We start from the raw sequence: 9,175 nt of genomic DNA on the forward strand, positions 1-9,175 counted from the left end.
AGCTTGGGTCCTTTCGTCTGGCTGTTCGCCAAGCGGGCACCGAAGGCGACGAGCAGGATGTTCAGCACAAGGAGGCCGACCAAGACCACAAACCAGGGCTTGCGTGTACGTTGCTCGGCAGACTTCTCTTCTGCAGTGACCGATTGGGCGTGATTCGCGCTCCCGGCATCCACGCCGCTACTCTGCTGACGGGAACGGTTGCCTTCGGGGCCCGTCGTTTGTCGTGGCATCTGATGCATTTCAGCCATGGGGTTTGTGCCGTTTGCGTCCTAAGAAGTAGGAACCACAATGCCGACGATGGGCAGAGATGTGGAAAGATGGTGCCCTTGTAAGCCTTGTAAGCTGCTAACTTCGTCTTCTTCATCCCTCTTGCACGCGAGCAATTGAATAAGATGTTTAACTAAGTGCGAGCACAATTTTATTGTCACAAGGCTTGATGTAAGTTGCCCTCTGGTTTTGGCTACTATAACATATGCGTCAGACGTTACGAACAATACAGCAAACGTAATACTCCCCCTCTGTTTGCATGATTTTTTAAATTTTTATTAACGGTTTTTCCTTCAGGATATTTACGCAATCCTGCTTTTGTTTGGACAGACGCTCCATGTTTTATCACGCTCAGATAGCGCTTAAGACTGAAGGGATATGTTCCAGCCACATTTTCGCCCCCCTCACAGCTTTTTTCTGCAGCCAACGATTACGATGCTCGGTAATCAAAATCCAAGATGAGTTCTTCATGTATTTTACGCAAGATAGTATGCAGCTCGTTCAGATTTGAATGTTTTGCCTTTACCTAGAAACGAGAAACGCATGTCGGAACAAATTCGCGCCAGATTTGGCACAAACGTTGTGGTGCAACTATTATTTGTACGGCGTTCAGGATGGAGTTATACCATTTCGCTTCCTATTTAAAGATTAATCTAAAAGTTAAGTTGGAGAAAGTTGGGAGATAGTTTGCGATAGGAAACCGAACCGATAACAAGGTACAGAGTCGCGGACTCTTACGTTGAAGAAGAGAGGAGGTGGCTGCTATCCTCAAAGCGCCGTTGCCTCTGACAAGGCCACGCACCTAAGCATATTGGCTCACGCACAGGAAGAACTGGAGGTGAGCCTTCGCATGGACGGACTTAATGCTTTGTTGTGCACTCGTGTCGGATGCACTATTTTGGGAAGGGACCGCCACACGCTCGCGCATTCACCCAAGAGTGGAAGGCCCAATACCGTGGACAACAAGGTGCCGCATATGTCTCACTTTCCGGTGGACGCCCACACCTGAAATTCGCCTGCATACTAAACCAACTAAGACGTTTAACACTTGGCAGACTTGGTGCCAAGCTCTCAATGAAAAAAAAAATGCAGAATGAAAAGAGAGCGCTTGAACTGCTCTCATGGCTGCTATTAAGTCACTGCTCAAGGCGCAGCCTAAAATTTCTGCTAATTTTATTCTTGGATACTTAGAGCTAAAGAATTCAGAGAGACGAGTGCATAAGGACATATTTACAGATCTCTGCTATTGATTTTCAAACATTTAGCTATCTTTAACTGAGATTTCTTTCGCACTTATTGATTGTGGTCGTAATTGTTTCCTAGTACTTGCTTATAACCTGAGAAGTACAGGGAGTATTTCAGGTGCTGGACCAAAGCCTGCTTCTATGCATTAGTTATGTACCTTCGTAACAGTGGGTGGAACCAGCGAGCCTGGTTGACTTCTTCTGGGTCAGCGCATGGTCTGGAAAGGCACGTTTCGCTTCTGCGCTTTCATATTTTACCAGTGTACGTCCCGCATCAGCCGGCGCTAACTGAGCGAGACATCTCTCGCTTGCCCCTGCCGTACCATTCACATTCAAGTTCCACTTTGTGCTTCCAGCCTTTCCTTCTGTTATCGCTCCTCACTCACCATCCTCTTACCCCTGCGCCAAGTTTCATAGTGACTATTTTGTTATGCATTACGCCGACTTCATCATAGCCTTATTGTTACCCTTACGCCTCTGCTAGCACCACGCTGTGGTTGCGCATTGTTCAGCGCACATAATAGCCTCCTCTTTCGATGGTAGGTAAACTCTAGGCTCTGTTCTTTCTAGCCATCCTCTGACTGTTCGTTTCTTCTGTCACGCTATATCTATGAAGCCTGTAACTATGCGCGGTGTCTCACCAACTCTCTCTGTTTACTCTCTCCTAAATATGATATTTGTTTATATCTCAACATTCTGTGCTCGGCTATAGCCCTGGCAGGTGGCGTTTTCCCGTAATCCTGCTGGTTACATGGCTAATCCGGCTGGTTATATTGCTAGCTATAAGAAATCAACTTTAACGCCAACGATTGCTGGTCCGAGGACAAAAACCTAAATGTTGTGCTCTAAAAAGCCCAGATAAACGAGAAAATGCAACCCTTTTGTAGACTATGGAAGGGTCGGAGCCTTTCCCTCTTCTACAGCTGCCCCCCTAATTCCTGAGCCGTATCACCGTCCTTTGGCGTTCGCAGTCAGCCTCCTGCTGTGAATTACAATCAGCTTACCGAGTAGCTACGCCTCGGCTTCTTCTGCTTGTTCATACAGTACTCAGCTGGGCTATGTATTTTTCGCCCTTCGGCAAAACCTCCTTCGTCAGTGGCCAGCCTCCGGATATTTTTCCCGTTTCAGCCACCTTCCGGTTGTGCATTCCTCGCTTGTCGGCATCTTACCTATATCCTGAATATGGCTAGGGATTTTTATTGGTCCACTCTACCACCAGCCTGGAGGTAATCCGCGTCAGATGCAAAGGCAACACTTTGAACACAAATTACAGTTTAAGGGAGTAAAAAGGGAGCCCTATGTCCTCTAGCGCACTCCCTAGTTGGGGCACTGTGTTCTCTGCAAACACTAGAGTAGAATGTCACATCGAAATGTCGTCATTGGCATTATAATCATCAGCCGGACTATACTCTCCGCCGGGAAAATGCTGCTTATTTTCCCATATTTCTTCAATTACCCCGGCCCTGTGCTAGCTGCATCTTCCTGACCCCTGCAAATTCCCAAAGCTCATCCTCCCATCCAAGATTCTACTGCCTGCTGCTACGCTTTCGTTCCTTTGCAATCCAACTTGTTACTATTAGCGACTATCGCGTATCCGCTCTTCGCAATACATGTCGTGCCCATTCCCACTTATTCTTGATTTCCTCTAGAATCTTATTAACTAGAGTTAATTCTCGCACCCACGCGACACGTTTTCCTATCTCTTAACGTTACACCTGCTTTTTTCCGTTTCATAGCTCTCTTCTTTGTTCTCTAAATAACGGAATGCTATACTGTGGTCGATAGAAGCATAATTCTTCTTTAAAACGTATTTATTTTTTTCATATAATTTGCAGCTATACGAGATTTTTAACGGCTACACCAGACGTTTAGGAGTCGGAAGTTCAAAAAGGAATAAAACCTCGATCAAATGCGATGTGGATTCGGCGGCATTCAGTCGTCCAGGCACGCTACCGTGTCTCACCTTTGTATTGAGCAACTGCTGATCGTGTTGTGTTCCTGGCAATTCGTTTCTATCACCAGTGGCGCGGTGTACCGTTTCGCTGAGACTTCGCAGTCCCGGGAGCCCGCCGTTTCCGAAGAAACGCAGTTCCAGCCACATCGCCTGTCGTGAACGCAGGAAACGCCTGCCCCTGAGCTGCACTCAGAAATGAGGTTCTTGTTGAGGGGGGAATATGAAGAGGGGAGTTTACGCGGCCCTATAACTGTCTCCTGAATTTGCCGGGATACACCGCAACGAAGCCGCTTGGGGTAAGAAAGGTGGCAGTGAAAGCGTTGTCGCCGGAGGTGGTTGTCGAAGTCAGAGGAAAGATGTCAGTTGTGGAAAAGGGGGGACGCTCGTAGGACCAGGGCAGGTTGGGTTTGATGCGGGACTTGGAACACAGAGGGGAAGGCCTGCGTAAGATATGAGAAGACAACTGGGAATTGAAGAAAAATATAATAGCACAGGCATTGGCGCGCGTGTGAGGGGCCAGGGGGGGAAGCTCTAGTACGGGGTACGTTATGAGAGGAGTCTAATGCTCGCTAGCACTTCATTTGCTGATTCTTGCCTGCGGAGCCCGTAGTCGGAACGAGGGCTGCTTTGATGCGCTTTGGAGCATATCTATAAACGGTGCATCCGGTGCATCTATAAACGCATCCTAGGGCCAAAAATAAAAGATCTGCTTAGTGCTCAAGACTGAAAGCATGGTTAAAAAATATTCCGTGCATACATTGGTAAGGCAACTAGCCTGGATTCATCGCCTAATTTTACAACACGGCCAGCGGCCACATCCCATTGGTTTGTATATTGAAGAAACATAAGCATGAAAGAAGCCTATCTGCCTTTAATCACGAATAAATTGCGCATAGCATATGTGTTCTGCAATAAACGAGAATATCTATGTGGGCATCTTGGCTGGACTTCATTTCTATATAAGCATACAATGATGTACTGTTCAGTGTAAGGCCGACCTGTGGCTTTTTTAGGATGTAGAAACACTTCATTTAAACATTTAAAATTTTTAATGCTCTCGAATGCTTTTTTCATGGCGTTAAGTACAATTAAGTCATAAAGCCGATTCTAACACGTGCCTCATCAAGCTTCGGCTCGGCGGGGATTGTAATGGGGTGACAACGCACTTTTCGACGAGCGCTAGCATTACCCCAAATATATTTCTTCCACATGACGTGGATTTGAACGGCGCTGTGTTCTAGGTGGTCCCATTGTTTTCCGAGGAATCTGCACATAGACACTTGCACATCAGGAGAGGTATAAAATCGGCAGCAGCAACAGAGTGTGCTCAGCAGCCCGGCACGTGCCTAGTAAAGTAGGGCATTACCCCAGATGTTGCGTACTGCGACTCTAGTATACAGTTTAGTGTCGGCTTTTTCTGCAGAGCGGATTGCCAATGTGTGGTTTCCGCAGCTTGCATCCGGACCTGCACCAGGCGCCTCCTTTTGGGTTCAGCTGGTTCGAAGTATTCACTGGTAGCATCTGTGAAGCAACCGAGTTTGCGCGAGCGGGTCTGTGATACAAGTTCACCGTTGCGTTTAGCGCCATGCGGCAGATGTGGGAACTTAAAGGGGTTTTTAGGCTTTCTTGAGTTTGTGTCGAAATGTTTTTCAGAACATGACAAGGATCACGCGGGGATTGCGCAGATTTCTGGCACAGCATGTTATCTGTAAAAGGAAAAAACATTGTTGAATTTCCGTGATAATATTTTCGAATAGTAAACAAAAATCCTACAATAATTCATTAGCTTTTGTTTTGCAACATATTCAAGCCTAATTAAGAACAAAGCCTAGTTTGCCAATGTGTACAGTGAGTGTGCTGTTTTCGCATCACAGCAAAGCACTCAGCTATGTACATTACGATAAAAAGTTTTCCCGCCGAATTATCATTGTTAGTTTTAGTATACTCATAACAATGCGAAATATATGAGCTGTGGAGTAATAAGTTCGGCCTCCAAGCATTTGGAAACAAAGGAGACTGCTCAAAAACACATCACTGGGAGACTACGTCCATAAGCGATAACATTTGATATTCGTAAATTTTTATTGTGTTCTAGCTACTGAAGAAAAAACATGCTTTTTGTGAAATCTTTTCAAAAACCTATACATAATCACGACTACTTGCTTACTAAGAGACAGGCCTATTATAAACGCTTAAGCTCATCGTTTGTGCACTTTACACTCTCTCCCCCCTCCCATTATTAGTTTTACAATCACGAGACTAATGAGCATTCATTTCGGATTTAAGCCAACCGTCGAAAGAGTTGAACACCAGAAAAGAAAAAAAAGGTCTCATAAGTTAGATGATCAAAAAAAAGAGGGGAATATTGAGAACGAGAACAACTTCTAAACGACATAGCAATTTATTTGCCACGAACGTGCTTCGCTTCCCCCCCCCCCCCCCGCCTTCATTATTATCGCTGGTTTCTTTGACCCTGACCTCTTGATACAGCACGCAGTATGTGTTCCATCAAGTGCCAGAACACATGTGTGCACGAGCCTCTCGGGATGTCATCCCTAGCTGCAGCAACACCGTTCGCTTCGCTGCTATTAAAGCGAAGCGGTCACAATGGCGCCTGTTGTGATTGCCTGGCGAATTCCAGCAAAGCAGTCTACATAACTCGTTCCAAGCCGCTGTTCAATAGTCTTGTTGATGTACGCTTTGATAGGATGAAGCTGGCCCTTCATGCCGCCAGGTATTATTGCGACGCTTGTACAAGGTTTGGCGAAAGCAGCTTTGACCTCTTAAGTAATGTGGCCCTGCGAAGGAATCCTTGATGCATGAATCCGAAGCATTTAAATAGGCGTGTCACGGAAAATAACTTGTGCCAACTGTTACCAAATACACGCTAGTGCTAAAACGTAATGCTAAAAGCATCGCGAGGGATTCGCGAACATTCAAGCGGCGCTCATACCTATAGCGCACAGGCTTCCAGGTCACGTGGAAGAAAGAACCTCTCAAATGCTTCGGCCGACTCCGAATTGGCGTACGAACCGCTACAATAAAGTCAAAGTCGTCCGATCGCTTTGTGAAGCGGGAGGGGGGGGGGGGGGGGGGTAGACGACATGTGTGCCCTTTTTCCAGCTACAATGAGCTTTCGCCTGTATTAAGACTAATGTATAAATCGTCGAACTAAGACGTGCCGAGTTCGCAAAATTTAAAAGTATCTGCTTGTAATATAATAAATAGGACACGCATGACGGCGCGACGTTCTATCCCCTTCCGCATAGTGAAAAGTTCCGTCATTCTGTGAAATATCATCTCATAAGAACTTTGGTATCAGTGCAGTAACCAACCGAGCTGTGCTTCTTTTGCAGAAAGAAGACACATTTGCCTCTGGAATTTTACACTCGGCGCCCCTAATTCCGCTTTCGAACATTATAAGGGCGGACTTGGTGGACCAGGTATATTAGAGGTCTGAAACCCGGGGTCGCACACCGAAGCGAATTATACTGGGTGATTACGAAGGGTCTCTTAAAGAGAGAAGGATGAAAAGGAAGCAGCACGTGCACCCATGCGAAAGAGAGAGAGAGAGAGAAAACTTTTAATGAGCATATAATCAGTAAAAATTCGCAGGATGAAACGCCATACAGTGCTCATACTATTTTCCCCGCGGTAGTTGAAGCGGCCAGCCTGGCCGCATTTAGTCCGCAGCTTTGTGAGGCTTCATGCGTGAAGCGTGTACAACTTCAGTTCCACAGTAACGGCTGTCCGGAGGATAATAAGAATGGGAAACGCGAAAGTTAAGAGGGGAGGTTTGTCCAAGAACTGAATACGGACCGATGAAACGGCGCTGAAACTTATCACAAAAGCCAGGAGTGTGTTATGATGTCCAAAGTAACATCTCGTCGCCTGGACGGAACACAACTTGGCGGTGAGTCGCATCGTAGAAACAATTGCGGTCTTTGCGGTTGGCTTCAGTGTTGAGGCGAGAAAGTCAGCGACATCTGGCCACTCGGGAAATGAACTGGTCAGGAAGAGGAGATGTGGAGCTGGCATATGTAGAATAGCAATAGGCATAAGAAGGGTAGCGGGAGAACAGCCGTAGACGAGGAAAAACGGGATGTAACCTGCGGTCCGCTGTGCAGCCGTATTGTAGACGGTAAGAAAGGAAAAAATTGCGTCCAAATTCGGTGGTCCTTGTCGACGTACCTAGACAGCATGTCAGAAAACGTGCGGTGGAATAGCTCAGTCAACCCATTGGTTCACGGGTGATAGCTGGAGGTCATGTTGTGAAGTGCGGTAGAGGCTTGAAGAACTTAAGCTGCAATCGCCGACAGAAACGTCCGACCGCTGTCACTGAGAAGAATTTCAAGGGCCTCATGGCGCACTACGAGGGCTTGCAAAAATAAGATCGCGACCTCAGACGCTGAGCCATTAGGCAGAGGTCTCAGCGTAGCGTGTTAGATCGTCGACGGCGGTGACGATTCAGCGATTGCCTCGTGTGGACAATGGAAGCGGCCCGTATAAGCCGATACCGACAACGGCAAAATGAATGGCAGGGCAACGTAGAGGCTCTAATAGGCCAGCGAGAGATGGAGTCGGCCGCTTACGCCACACGCATAGCAGACAAGGAGCGGCGTGTTTTACCACGTTTGAGGAGAGGCCAGGCCAGAATAAACGGATTTTCACGCGGTGGTAAGTTTTGTGAAAGCCTAGAACGGCTGTAGCATCATCGAGTAGGACCGCAAAAATATGGGAGCGAAGCGCTCTCGGGACCACGGGGACCCAATGTTTGCCTTCGCGGCAATGAATGTAACGGGAGAGCACTCCTATGTCAAGTCGGAACTGTTGAAGTTGCCTGCGCATCCTAGAGGTAGGAGGCTGAGAAGCACCATAAGACGGTCGATAAAAGAACAGGAGAATATAGATCTCCTCGCTGGTGGAAAACAAGGGCATTGCGATCCGGAGCCGCGGCATAAGGTGCACTGGTGATGTCTGGAGCCCTTGCCGACATTGGGGCGTACGGTGCACGAATAATGTATACCCAAACGTTTTTTAATTCAGACAGTACGCCGAAAGAAATACCTTCATTTAACAAAAACACTAAATTGCCGCTATATGTCTGTGAACCTTTATGTATTAATAAATGGTTTTGAGGGGTGATTTCTTTATTTGGAAAGGTCAAACGTCAGTCATGCTTCTGTGATGCCTGGTATGACAGGTTCGTAGTCAAATAAAAGGGTTCAAGGTGATCAGTTTTGCTTTGCATACTGCGGGCATGTATGTTTACATCGTTTTATTACTTTACATCGCCCTGCGACTGGTCACAGACGCACTGAAGTCGCCGTTTCTTTTTAAATAAACGTTTTCATTCCTTTCGCCTGAATTTGTAAATATAGGGCTGCTGATATGCTGATTTAAAATGACAGCAATGCATCATATGTTATCACAATGCCATTGTGACTTTTCGCAGGTTTTTTTGAGCAGATATGTCATAAAATAAGACATCTGTATACAGCGGGTCCGGGAGTAACATCCATTGCAGTGGTCAAACATAAAATGTTCGAATAAATTAATGCGAATATCTAGTACAAAGTGTTCAATAAATGTTTGGTTTTCGTGTGTGTGATCTCTGCTGCTTAAAAGAGTGTTTTCTGTTGTGATTGGGGGGTTGTACTGGTGACCTGATAAATGCCCTTCATTTTTCGTTTCCTGTGTTCACTTAAAG

The sequence above is a fragment of the Amblyomma maculatum genome, chromosome 10, assembly GCF_055883805.1.
Source record: "Amblyomma maculatum isolate TAMU_Amacu chromosome 10, ASM5588380v1, whole genome shotgun sequence".
NCBI lineage: Eukaryota > Metazoa > Arthropoda > Arachnida > Ixodida > Ixodidae > Amblyomma > Amblyomma maculatum.